This window comes from Chamaea fasciata, unplaced genomic scaffold (genome assembly GCF_029207755.1).
Source record: "Chamaea fasciata isolate MVZ Bird 193981 ecotype frontalis unplaced genomic scaffold, bChaFas1.0.hap1 SCAF_244, whole genome shotgun sequence".
Lineage (NCBI taxonomy): Eukaryota > Metazoa > Chordata > Aves > Passeriformes > Sylviidae > Chamaea > Chamaea fasciata.
In genome coordinates, this window is record NW_027094329.1 from 36,522 (window position 1) to 50,495 (window position 13,974).

Genomic DNA, 13,974 nt, shown 5'->3' on the forward strand with positions numbered 1-13,974 from the left:
GATTTCTTCCAGATGCAAGCTGCCAAAAGCTGGAAGGCTGCATTCCCGTGGAGGGCCAAAGGCCTCCTACAAACTGACATCAGGCACCTGGGAAGCTGACTTTACTTACCCCAGGAAAGAGGCCATCCTTGGTGCCCAACTCCCTCTGCCGGGCACCCGGCCTCAGCCAGCTACAATCCCGAACGGAACAGGATATCTTCCAGATGCAAGCTGCCACAATCTGGAAGCCTGGCTTCGAGTGGTCAGCCAAAGGCCTCCTACAAACTGACTTCAGGCGCCTGGGCATGTGACTTTACTTACACCTGGAAGCAAGCAATCCTTTGTGCCTAACCCCCTCTGCCGGGCACAAGGCCTCGGCCACCTACAATCCCAAACGGAACAGGATTTCTTCCAGATGCAAGCTGCCATAAACTGGAAGGCTGGCTTCCCTTGGAGGGCCAAAGGCCTCCTACATACTGACATCAGGCACCTGGGCAGCTGACTTTACTTACCCCTGGAAACAGGCCATCCTTTGTGCCCAACTCACTCTGCGGGGCACCCGGCCTCGGCCACCTACAATCCCGAACGGAACAGCATTTCTTCCAGATGCAAGCTGCCGCAAGCTGGAAGCCTGGCTCCTCTTGGAAGACCAAAGGCCTCCTACAAACTGACATCAGGCACCTGGGCAGCTGACTTTACTTACCCCTGGAAACAGGCCATCCTTTGTGCCCAACTCACTCTGCCGGGCACCCGGCCTCGGCCACGGACAATCCCGAACGGAACAGGATTTCTTCCAGATGCAAGCTGCCACAAGCTGGAAACCCGGCATCCCTTTGGAGGGCCAAAGGCCTCCTACAAACTGACATCAGGCACCTGGGCAGCTGACTTTACTTACCCCTGGAAGCAGGCCATCCTTTGTGCCCAACACCCTCTGCCGGGCACCCGGACTCGACCACCTACAGTCCCGAACGGAACAGGATTTCTTCCAGATGCAAGCTGCCACAAGCTGGAAGGCTGGCTTCTCTTGGAGAGCCAAAGGCCTCCTCCAAACTGACATCAGTCACCTAGGTAGGTTACTTTACTTACCCTTGGAAGCAGGCAATCCTTTGTGCCCAACTCCCTTTGCCGGGCACTCGGCCTCGGCCACCTACAACCCCGAATGAATCAGGATTCCTTTCAGATGCAAGCTTCCACAAGCTGGAAGCCTGGCTTCCCTTTGAGGGCCAAAGACCTCCTACAAACTGACATAAGGCACCTAGGCAGGTGAGTTCAGTTTCCCTTTTCTAAGGGCCATTCCTTTGTGCCCAACTCCCTCTGCCTGGCATCGTGCTTCTTTTTTTAATTCAGAGTTAGATAAACCAGAAAATAAATGAGAAAAGCAAAACACAAGTTGTCAGAGTAGCTGTCCATCAAATTAGAATCAATTGAGTGATTATAAATTATGAAACAATATGTCTGTAATTGCTCATAGGGGTCTTTTACTCTTGACTGTGGCTCAATCAAGATCAGCCGAACACTTACTAATGCTCTGCTTCTTCAGCTCTAACTCTGCACCCACCTGTACTCATTTATCCTTAAACTAGATACACTGCCAAGGAAAAGTGTGACTGATCACAAGTTTAAGTCATTAGTACCAGCTGTATAAATAGCTTGTGTATATGCTTTTAATGATCAGAAGAAAATATCACTCAGTTTCAAAGATATAGCACATAAAGATCGGCATTTCTGGATTCTGTCTACAAACAAATTATTTGTTTGGTGCTCTAAGCAATGAGTTCTTGTTCCTGGAAATGCTATTCTACATGGGGGAATTCTTCGTCCTAATATTTTCACCCCTTTGATGGGAGGCTTCTATTCATAGGTTTTTGGGGGTTTTTTTGTAAACGTACATGGAGTTTGCTTGTTTGGATAGGTTTTGTTATTTTTGTGTACTTAAGAGCAATTTTAAAACATTCCCATCCAAAGAAGTGTCATACAACAAAATCGGATTTGAAAGGTTACAAGATCCTCTGTTCTATTACTTTCTGAAACTATTCCAGTAGTTCTTTCACTTGAATACTTCCTTAGTACTGATAGTGTTCTTGTGGCTATTAAAACAAAGCACCCAGGATACAATGTCTTCCCATCATTCTTGATGTTCAGTCATGCTCTAAACACTCCTGCCCATTCACAAGGCTCTCACGAGCCACAGGGACATTTCCCACTGCTCCTTACTTACCCCTGATGCCTTCATGTCTTCTAAACGCTCCCAACATTTAATGGTTTTTACAGCACTTCTGTCAACATCCAAGTTCCATATTTGTATTTAAAGTCATTTTCAGCTTCCTTAATATGGAGTTTTCCAACTGACACGTCTGTAAGTGCGCACTCTCCTGTTTAACTACTGGTCACCACAAATATTTAAAGGAATTCAGGCACGCTTTCTTCAGCAATCCCTTGAAAAGAAGAAACCTGGATTATCAGACAAAGGCTACAAAATGGCACTGATGATCTGGCTCAGCACTGTGCCCTGAAGGCTGTTGCAGGCAGAGTAGTTCAGCCGCAAGATCATCGCCCCTTTCTACATTATCTGGAAATATTTCTTTAGCTCAACAGGGAGACAAGCTACACCAAAAATCCACACCTTATTGCCTATTTTCATTGTTTGTCTAACAGTTCTTTTGGTGGCTCTTCCCCAGCGTAACACCTAAATTCCACAAATACGGGAATTCTATTTCAAACTGCACCCACTTCTCATACCACATTGCTCCATATTCAGTAAAGCAAATGAAGTTCTGATGTATTTGAAACAAGACCACTGCCTGCAGGAGCTGTACTAGGGTACTACTGGTGCCTAAGAGAATCCAAAACTCCCTCAGAATAATGTCACTGCCCAAAAATACCTAGATTCCACTCAAATCTTCCCTAACACGTTACCAAGCCCTACAAGATCAGATGCTACTTAGATGTGAACGTTCCAGGGTGTTGCTCAATGCTCAAATTGTGACTGAACTTCAATCACAATTGAATGGGAGTGTTTTCAAGCCTCAATTTCCTCACTCGTATTTCCATAGAGAAATTTAATTTCTGCTGGAATCTACTACATTTTTTCCAAAGGCAGATAGAATACTGGTTCCAACCAACTTGGAGCTGCAGTAAAGAAAAACACTGGAAATACTTTAAGCAACTGCAGATGGCCATCAGAACTTGTGTACAAATACTCCTGGATCATTCAAGGAAGTATATTAATTCAAGACCACTGGAAAAAGGTACCAGTTAAAATGTCTGCCATCTCTCCTTGCAGTCACCAGGTGTATGTTTGGTGGCTGCGTGCTTCACTTCAGCACAAGGAAGACTTGGCATTTTTAATTTACAAGCTGCAGGTAAACTTTGAAGATGTTACTGGTTGTTGGCAGTATTGGCTGTTCAATTTGCTCTCTTCATACCCGCTTCTTTCTTCTCCACCTTGCCCCACACAGGAAAAAAAAAAAACCTACGTAAGTGCTCTTCAGAGAGGAGAGACTAAATCACAAACACTTCAGGGCAGGAAGCTTGAACAGTTGAAGCTCTTATTTGCAAGTTCTGTAAATGCTATTTCATACAACTCGATATATTCGCCACCCCACCTTTTCCACAGGCAAACACTGTATCCATCCCTCCACCCCTGAAGCCCACCAGGGGCACCCCGGTATCTCTGCCACCATCTTGAGGAGCAACAGACTCTGAAACATTATTTTTAAGGAAATTGACAATTATACACACAGCATACGCTGTTTGCCTCTGCAAGTCACAGCCAACATTTCTATTCTTTCCTCCAACAATAAATTTAAAGTGTGTACTACATTTATATAAGAAGAATATATAACCCAAGAGCGCCGGCTGCAGCCCCACAAAGCCACCAAAAGTTTATTTTGTCTCGCAAAAGAAGGCAAGCACCTTTCAGAGGCATCACCATTTCCTTCTCTCCTGGATACAGATCCCTTCAGTCAGATTTGGCACACTCGCTTGCATTAAGAGGACAAGATGGAGCAATTCTGTCAGTGCAGCAGATTAAAAAAACCTGCCACCAAGAGGCTTTATTCCAAAGGCAATTCTCCTCTGATTCACAAAAGGTCTGCCTACCATACAGCCAAGCAGAGGCTCCCAGATGGTGCTGGCAAAGCAATCTCCACTTTCTCCCAACAGCACAGCAGCATGTTGATGTCTAGAAAAAATATTTCCAGTCCTGATCCCTTTGCTGTCAGTTCTGTAACATGCACTGCCCTGATTAAATAAATAAAAGCCTATCAACCACCAGCAGTTTCAAGACTTACATGAAGCTCTCCTACTCTTAGGGAAAAACCCCATGAAGTCAGCATTTAAAACCAAGAGAAAGTGCTTGGAATTATATCTCTTTCTTAATGACAGTCTCACTATTCCCTAAAGTTTGGGGAAGTTCTTTAAAGCCGCAACATTTTTGGCCAGGTGATCAATAGTTTGCTTCAGTACGAGACAGGACTAACACTGGACAGGTACCTCTAAAGTCACCAGAAACCAGCAGATTGCAGTTGGCTTCTCTCACAGACACACCTCTAAGCGATCTTGGCTCCCAGTTCCAGTCTCCTCCACCCTGGCATCCACACATGAACAAATGGACTAAGCAGCATTGCTCAAATCCTGCTGCACTTGCTTAACCTCCATAAGATTTCCCAGGAGAACTTTACTTTGTGGCACTTCTGCTCTCCTTCAATCCTGCAGCTCTTCTGCAAGTTTCTGCTCAAGACTTAGCACAGACTACTCAAGAAATCAGAACACAGGAACTCAGAAATATTTCAACAATTAAGCTTTCTTCTGGAGTAGAACCAACCATGTAAATCATACAACTAGAATATTTCCCTGATTTTTATTTTAAGCTTTAAAAAAAATCCACACTAATTAAAGGACCTTAATACATTGATAAAGTATTTACCAGGCCAATGAATAAAAAGGTTGAAGTTTCTCTCAAAGAAAAAAAACAAAAACAAACAACCAAAAAAACACAACCAAACAAGTCTAGGTGGGAGATAACAGGCACAGCACCCTGTGTCACATTTTTCTGTCTTGAAGAAAAAATAATGGGGATGTTTGGACAAGTATTTATCAGAACAAAGCCTACAGTGGCCCCTGAGGATAAAGTCAAATTTTTTCAATGCCAGCTAGTCAGTAGCTCATCGTGACTGTTAAAAAACTGAACTCAAGGACACTGGCAAAAGCAAGATTTGAGAACTGTAGATATACTATCAAATTTCTACCATGTGAAACCTATTTTGATGGCCACAACAAGCAAGACACATTCCCTAATGCACACATTTGTCATACTCAGGTTTGTTACACCGAGTGATTTAAAGTGACCCTGCAGAAAAACTGGTTTGCAAAGACAGCAGACAAGAAAAACTTAGAGGCCACAAAGAGTAGAAGAGGAAAAACTGAACCACCACTTGCTAATGATAGTTCAGTTCATGCACTTGTGTATGCAGACCCAGCCAAGCCAACAGAAGGTGAATGAAAAATCTGAAAGCACAATTGAGCAAACCTTCAAAAAATATCTATCACTTAAGAGGCCAATTTCATATGCACATGATGCTGAAAATTTAGAAGAATCAAAATAATTGAATACTGAAGCAGGAGAATAAGAGTCCATACCATTGACACACGATCATTTTTTCCTCTTAAAACAATGGGAGAAATGTCTTGTATTAAAACAATTGCTTTCTTTAGGACTTCTAAATTGCACTAAATATTAACCTTCCTAAAACTGCACAATGGCAAACCCAAATTAAAAAAAAAAAAACTTGGGACAAGAAGAAACAGTGATATATATGAACACAGTTCAACAGATCTCCATAGACACTCTTACATTTCAGAATTGAGTTCATATTGACTATCATACACATTAATTTGAAATCCCAGCTTTAGTCTTTCATACAAGTTCTACTTCTCAGTATTTTTTAATGAGGAACTAAGATCTTAATAAAGCCATTCATTTCATTGTATCCGAAAGTCCTTTGCCTGCTGTACATTTTCTCTGCAGCTGTAGGCATGCATGAGTATGCCTAGCATGTGCATCTGCGTATTTCTATTTACACTAGGAGTGCTTAAATATTCATCTGCAGTTATGTATTTATGTACACAGCTAAAACCACACAGCTATGTTAGATCTGATGTATTTTAATGGGGGTCAAATCTTCAATCCATGCTGGGATTTTCTGCTATTTAAGAGAAACAAGCTGTGGAGCATTTGATCTTTTTCTCCAAGAGCAAGATAAAATGTCCCAGATGTGCCCAATTCTCAAATGCATTGTTTGTATCTCTTGTAAGAACAAGTCTCCAGGCACCTGAGCAAAGATAACCCACGTTACATGGATACCTCACAGACTGGCAGCAAAGTGCTGTCATCTTACCAACCAATATTAAAAGCAGGCTACTGCATGAGGCTGCCAGAGAGGCTTAGGCAGTGCTGTTACAGCTCACATTTCGCACTTGGTTTGCTACAAGAAGCAACAAAAAATAGTATTTTTAGCTCACCAATAACAATAGGAAAAGAGCAAGTGCTTTCCATAAAGAAAGATTCTCACCTGACACCAGGAGCCCCCTGGAATTTTGGATACAATCAAGCTCTATGAAATACACTGCTGATATACCTTGCAGATAAGACAGAATTTTACACCAATCTCAGTTTCCCATCTTAATATATTCTCTTTGCTGTGACAGGTAATTATGCAGAGCAGGACAGCCCTCTGAATCGCTGTCTTGTAAAACAAACATCGCTTTAATTAACATAACCAGTACAACAAAACATTTTCTAAATTTGCACTCAAGAGAAAAGATTCCCTTCACTAAGACAGCAGCTTGAGGGCATTGAGAGGATTTTTTGGACTTGGGGGACAGGGACAGAGCAACATTACTTGTTTGTTTTCAGTTTTGTGCAGCTCCTCATCTGATTCACCGGCTATTGAGAACTGACAGAAATGCCACCTATCTTATCTAAACAGTTCTTATCTGACCTTTTTTGGCTTCTCTTGAGACAGACAGCAGGACTCTGGTACTGCTAAAGGAAAAAGTACTGCCTGGTATCTCTAAAAACACAGATTTTCAGAAAGAAAAGAACAGTCGAATGCATCAAACAAGAACACTTTATTCCTTCAATAATGCTTACGTATTTTCACTATTTCAAAGTCTCCAAATAAAGCTTAGAAATTAAACACGTTAATGCTACATTCAAATATTTCTCTCTTCTAACCTAAGCCAGGAAAAAAAAGAAAACCAAATCAGGAAAAGAAATCCTTATTTTTACTACAAAAAGTCTCAGTTTTCCACATGAGAAGCCACATTCTCAACAAATCGATGCCAGAAGAGTCAACATTATTGAAGAGGGTTAAAGTGAGCTGTCAAATTACCTTCCATCCTCTGAGGATGTGCACTACACTACCAGCATGTTTCCAGCTCTCACATTCAGAGTAGGAGAGCCAGGACTAAAACATCTGCTGGGCCTAACAAGGTCCATGTCACATCTCTGTGATAACACATTGCTCATGTCTATCACGTAACACAGGCAGAACATATTCTCCTGGTTGTAGCCCCTTAGATTCCTCGGTCTAAGCAAGAAATTGGCAGCCTGCCAGGCTTCCTATGGACCATTCTGGGGTGGGACCACCAGGTAAATCTCCCCGAGTCAGGTCATGATATCCTAAAGAGAGACACTGCCCTACTTCCCCATGGATAAATGGGATGATGAGCAGTGCAGCAGGAGCAGGAAGCTCTGCTAAGTTTCCACCACTGCCATGCATTTTCTCTTCACTAAACATCGATTTACTTGCAGGAAGAAAGGCTCCCCTAATAGAACCTGTTCTTTTTATTGCAACCAAGAGGGAAATGGCGAAAAAATAGCTTGAAACTATACCAGTTTCAAGCTATTATTAACTAGCAGGCATACACTGACAGTAGGAGAGATGCGGTGGCAAGAGGACTTTCAATAGCCAAAGAGCCCTTTCATCATCTGACCAGCTTCATCTATTGTATTCAAATAAATGTTAAAATACAGAGAAATCACACATATCTAGAGCCTTTACAAGGAGTATCCAGTTGCAGATTTCTTTCTGCACATGACTAAATTTAATGCATCCTTGCCGTATACAAAAAAAAAAAAAAAAAAAAAAGCCTTGTGAAATGAGAGGTGCTAACATTTTCTAACAAATGCGATGACATTACAGAACAGGATCCTTTTTGTTACTCATGAAAACAACATGCACTTGGTGCAATTGATTTCACACATAAACGGCAACAGTTTCAAAGCCCAATATTGCTTTTTTTGGCCAGTTAGTAGAAACCCATTTCTAAAGCTGATAGCAACTCTGACAATTAATTACAAGCTCAAGATCAAGCATGTCAAATCCTTGTGAAATCCCTAGACATCAATCAGAATGACTCCTGAGGGTGTCCTGGGTTGAAGTATATTCTATCACCATCTTCATGAACTGTTGAAACCAGGTGAGGCAGTGCTCCCTGCCTCCTCCACTCTGGCTTATCTTCTGTTAATGGGCCATCAGCACCTTTGCTACACAGCTCACAGATAACCCCCTCCTGGACTACCTCCTGTTAATGGGCCCATCAGGCCTTATCACATGACTCACCATCCCATTGTGGGATGCTCCGCCCAGAGGGAGAAACCAAGCATTCCAGCCTGGATATAAGCTGAGACTCTGAACACCAGAGGGGCGCTTACCCACTGGATTCCCAGAGGACCCGAGCTACCAGACCTTTCTACAGGATCACTGCTTCAGGAAGACCACCTCATCTGGACTGCTTCCATCACTACGCTCAGGTTGTATTCTGACTCTGTCAGTGGTCTTTTGTATTATTGCATCGATTTTATTTTACTTTCTTTCCTTTTTTCTTTTTTCCTATTAAATTGTATCTCTGACTTGGAGCCTCTCATTTGTTTTGCCTTCAAACTACTACAGAGGGCCTCCATAGAGTTCAGAGCAAGTATTCCCTCTTTTTGCAGATCATCTTTCAGTGCCTCTGAGCTGCACAGATTATCAGCAGGAATATTTTATGGAATAAGATCAAGGTAAATAGGACCAGGAGGTGTACAGTTTCCTGAGTTTAGGTACAACAGACTTGCCACAGGTAAATAACTGCTCACTTAGGCACTTATACATATTACAGCCTGGTGAGGGGTGGGGAAACACTCACAAAGGAGACTAAAACACACTGCAGGGCAAACTGCAATTCCACCAATCCACACCTGCAAAACTCATTTACCACAACCGTGCTCAGTACTCCATAAAGACTCCTAATGAATTTATGCAGCACCAGTACAAGTTGACAAATACATGAAAAACATTTTAAAAAAAATAACTATAATGTCATGATGTTCCTCATGCTGATCTGAGTCAGGGTAAGAGCTGAAGGGCATTTCCTTGTGAGCTGAGAGGCCCACAGAAATAACCCAGCCATGATTGTCCCCAAGGACAACAAATGGGGCAGACCCCACACTTCCAACAGGCTGAGCTAATCAACAGATCTGCACATCTACTGCAGAATCTGCATAAGAAATCGATTGAAGCCATGTGTCGTTATGGATTCATTTTGCCAAAAAATTAACTGTGACGGGTTGGCACGGTAATGACTTGAACTTTTCCACAATACCATGAAGTACTGATGCTTCTGGAACAACAAAGTAGATTCTGATGTACCATTTAGCCTTCCTAGAAAGAAACCACGCCAACAAGATAAGGTAATCTTGAAATTGCCATCTCCAAGCTTCCTAAAACTGGAGAGAAGGTTTGAAATCTATTCGGACTCTGATTAAACTCAGCAATCAACACGGTAAAAAATATATTAAATAGAGCTTTTAAATAGACAAACTGCAACAGTATTTACTTATTTTCTTCTGTTTCTCCTCCCTGGAATCAAGTACTCAGGAAAACTTCTTACTTCTACAACAGCATATTGACTTTTTGACACTATGATCATTAAAGTCAACGTGGAAAATACATGCCCAAATAGAAAATCTAGATGCTGAAAGGAATATCAACCAAGTCAAATCCAACTTTTAAAAACAGAATCCTCAAGAAATGAGTCACCCACCCCCAAAACAAATGCAGCAGGAGAGGCAACTTATTCATCTCACAGAGATCATTCTCCTATCTCTCCATGCTCTGCTCCAAAGTGTGTTCAAATCAAAGGTTCTCATTTTTTTTCCTCTTCCCCTCAAATGTATTTAATTAGGTTTTTTTTTTCTTTGAAGTCAAGGAAAAGAGGCCTATTTATTTCAAGGAATATTTAGCCTGGCTTTTTCCTTCCAGTGTTCTACCTCACTGCATCTTCAAACCCATTGTTCCATAGGGACAGGGAGGCATCCAAATAAAGATTAATAAAAAGGCAATTACTGTGGTATTATTAATTGAAGGAACAGGATCACTTTTTCCAGTGTCAATGAACTTCAATACACTAATAAAATTAACAAATATCAAAGTGGTTTGGGTCTGAAATAGAAACATTTCCATTAAATCTGAGTAGCTTTTCCAAATACTGGGCAAATAGTTTGATACACTTTGAAATACTAAAATATCTCCAGTGCTCCAAGATGAAGCTGAGCAAATTTCACTGTATGAAATGAGAGTAGACATTGTTTGCACCTTCTAAGCATGCATTATATTTTCATCTTGGTGCTTAAAACAAGGCCACTGCAAGGAGAATTTCCACTATCCCAGCTGTCAGTAACTGGTTTTGTGACTTACCTGCTGGGGAATTACTCACTTCCCATTGCAAATCTGAAATCACTGTTCATTTGGACAGACTGCTCCTGACTGCACCCTGATGATGTGTCCTCAGTCCAGCTCATGGCACTTGCAAGATAAATGTGTAGAATGAGATTAGGGGCAAAACACTAACAAATTTTGCTTAGATCAATGAGATGCACTCACACCCTGTCAGTACTACCTGACATCTTCCTGACAATATTATGAGGCAATTAATGTCTGTATGTCTTGGCTGATGGAGGTGAATTATGGTAAGTTCTAGGAGGCAACTGTCTAAAGCAGGGGAAGCTGATTAATTACCCAGCAATAATTCATTATTGAGACATTTAGGTTGACTTGTGCACCACAAAGTCAGAGAGAGCAGGAAACAATCAAACCTATGAATACTATTCAGACTAAACTCTTTGCAGCTATAGCCATAGAGGCACATATACATAGAAAATAACACCATCTCAGAGAAATAAGGTGCTTGGAAGCAAATCCTCAAACCAAGTGGGCAGTCTCCATCCCATACAACGGATGTATCAGCACATGCAGCAGGAGCGCCTGTGCTGGAATTCTCACTATTTCTCAGGTCTGCCTGTTTCCTGTATCAAACAATGATCACACACCCAGGGGCACAAATGAGGAGCCAGTCTGCAAAGCCTTGGGCTTTGATCTCACACTGCTACACTGAAGCAAATGGACAGGAAAATAGAAGAAGCCTGTAAACACCTCTGCTGATAAAGATCTGTATGTTAATACCATTAACATTGACTACATCGAATTTAAAGCTGATATCTGCCTGCATATCACATACAAGTCTCTTTTCAGGTGTACAAAAAATGTGTCTATTTCACAGCATTTCTTCCTTTACTTCTCCACCTGGATCATACAGAAAATACATTTCTTGGCCACCAGCAAATCATTACCCCTCATGGGGACTGTTCCCTAAAGAGTTTAAGTACCAGAACAATGGACTACTGCACAGCACCAAATTTCAATTGTGACTTAACTATTCCACAAAGGGGATTTACTGTAGTGACACCTCTCAGGAATACACCATTATTTTAAATTTCACTGATATTTTCCACTAACAAAACAGCACTTCTACTTTAGCAGTGATTCGAAGATGGAAACTTTCCATAAAGCCTTTTCTTTCCTCTGGGTGTCAGAGTTGTCCTCAAAGTCCTTCTGTGTTAAAAATTAATTGTCTGGTTTGGTCTAACACACCCAATGTATTAGTTAAGGAGTACATGCAGAGTAATATTTCAGAAAGATTACAACCCTCCTCCCCAGAATCTTGGATGGCAATTTTGGGTTACTCTGAACCTCTCTCCAGCTTTGGCTTCTGAACTTTTCATTAGTTTTCCTCTTTTTGTAACCTGCTGTCCAAATACCAGAACAACCACTTGACCATTTCCATAAGCAAACCATCCTCTGCAAAACTCTTCAGTCAGAATCTTATTATTAAAGCAAGTTTTTCCAAACAGTTTCTGCTGCAGAGTCAAAGGGCCCTCTGCTCAGAATCCTTTTCCTTAAAAGGATGGGGATATGGATGATTTCTGTGCCTTGTAAAGGTCCAGTGCCATTCACCTCTGGATACCAAACTGTTCTTACATCTGACTGGGGATGTAGTCACGGAAGATGAGAGGATTTCTCTCTAGCAATGATATCCTGCCCCTTGGCAGATATCAGGCAGTTCAAATCAAATTTCAGGTTTAGCTCACAACACTCAGGATGCTGACAGATGATGGAAGCACTGTCACAGCAGCTCTAGCTTGACTTTCCGCCTACACTACTGCACATTTTAAATCACTTCCAAACAGGATCACTAGAAATGGGCAGCGATCCTTAAATCATCCATGAAAACACAATGGCATCCAACAGGTGTTTGCTTGAGTTATCCCCCTAAGGGAAGGCAGTACTTAAACAGGCATATAAAGGAAAAAAGGAATAATTCTGTTCCTAAGAGCTGCCTCCTTCCCCTGTCTCCTCATTTCACATCAACATCTAAGAGGTCAACATTCAAGAGCTTTTCTTACAGTCTCTTCTTGAACTCCTCAGACTTGTTCTCATCTCAGTATATCCAGGTAACTCCATTTAGAGTTAGTATATCCAGGTAACTCCATTTAGAGTTACTGGAGATTTGTTCATCACGTTTATTATCTTCCAAGCTACTAGGCAAACCAAGTGGGTTATCCTGTCTTAAAAATTCCAGGTCTGCCTGACCAATATATGATAGACATTCAATTTAGGAAATACTGCCAAAAAGAAGACATTTCCCTGATCTTCTGAGTATAGTGGACACCACATGAAAGTACTAGAGCAGAGCCATGAAAACCAGAGCAAGGGGAACAATGCCTGGCCCAGAATTGTCTCTCTCACACAGAAAAAAAAGTCAGAACAATTAGGAGGAAGTCCAAGATTATTTAGATGATAACCATGTGTCCACCAAAACACTGCACTGGGGAAATGGATGGAGTCTAGAGAATTAGAGCAGCTGCCAACATGAGACTTAAGTTTGTAAACACACTTTTCATTGTAACTCTCCACAAAAAACCTTGGGACCTTTCACTACTCTCCCCAGAGGTTTTGGCCTTGTTATTAGTTTGCTTGGTGCCAGTTTGAGTGCCACTGAACCCACCTTATAATTTATCTTCAGAATATTTAATTAGATGAATTTTGTGCTCTATTAACATGCTTGGGTTTAACTTTTTGCCTTATTTAACATTATAAAGTAGATAAAGGATAGGGCCTATAATTGTTTACATCGCATTAGGCACAATTTCTGCATTCTGTGAATGCTTCCTCATTAGTTTTTCTCTGCTTGCTTAATTTATCCACTCCAAAAGACTGAATTCATTAACTACAATTACCATGGTTATTGTCTTTGGAATATTTTTATGTACTTATAATTAACGTATTTTAAACATACAGTCAAAGGTCATACATTTGAAATCATGTGTAGCCTTCCGTACTGATATCAAGATTTAGTTCAAGAATATGATTGATAATTTAAATATTTTCCTTTCTCAAGTCATGGAGCATAATAGAATAATTATCAAAAAAAATACTGCCATATCATCCTATCATCATGCCTATTCTATTATTCCTGTGGATTATTTGAGTAATCCATAATAATAAAAGTTCTAACGAACAATAATTAAGAGAAAAGATACAGGATAGTTCCTCCCAGTTTTGATACCATGAGCCCTGTAAGGTTAACTCCGAAGGCCTCCAACGGGCGTTC

The 13,974-nt window shown here is 41.2% G+C and overlaps 1 long non-coding RNA gene across 3 annotated transcripts in view; it reads right to left on the reverse strand.

Moving 5' to 3' along the window:
• Positions 1-3,207: 3,207 nt before the first annotated feature.
• Positions 3,208-13,974, reverse strand: part of LOC136305007 (uncharacterized) — a 32,143-nt gene continuing 21,376 nt past the window's right edge. Inside the window, exons 2-3 of one of the 3 annotated variants that reach the window (XR_010724965.1) lie at positions 10,722-10,829; positions 3,208-3,423 (exon numbers count right to left, since the gene is read on the reverse strand). This is a non-coding gene — a long non-coding RNA (uncharacterized lncRNA). Of the gene's footprint in view, positions 3,424-8,768; positions 9,752-10,721; positions 10,830-13,974 lie in introns of those variants that run through there. The other 2 variants (XR_010724964.1, XR_010724963.1) reach the window with 2 other exon arrangements.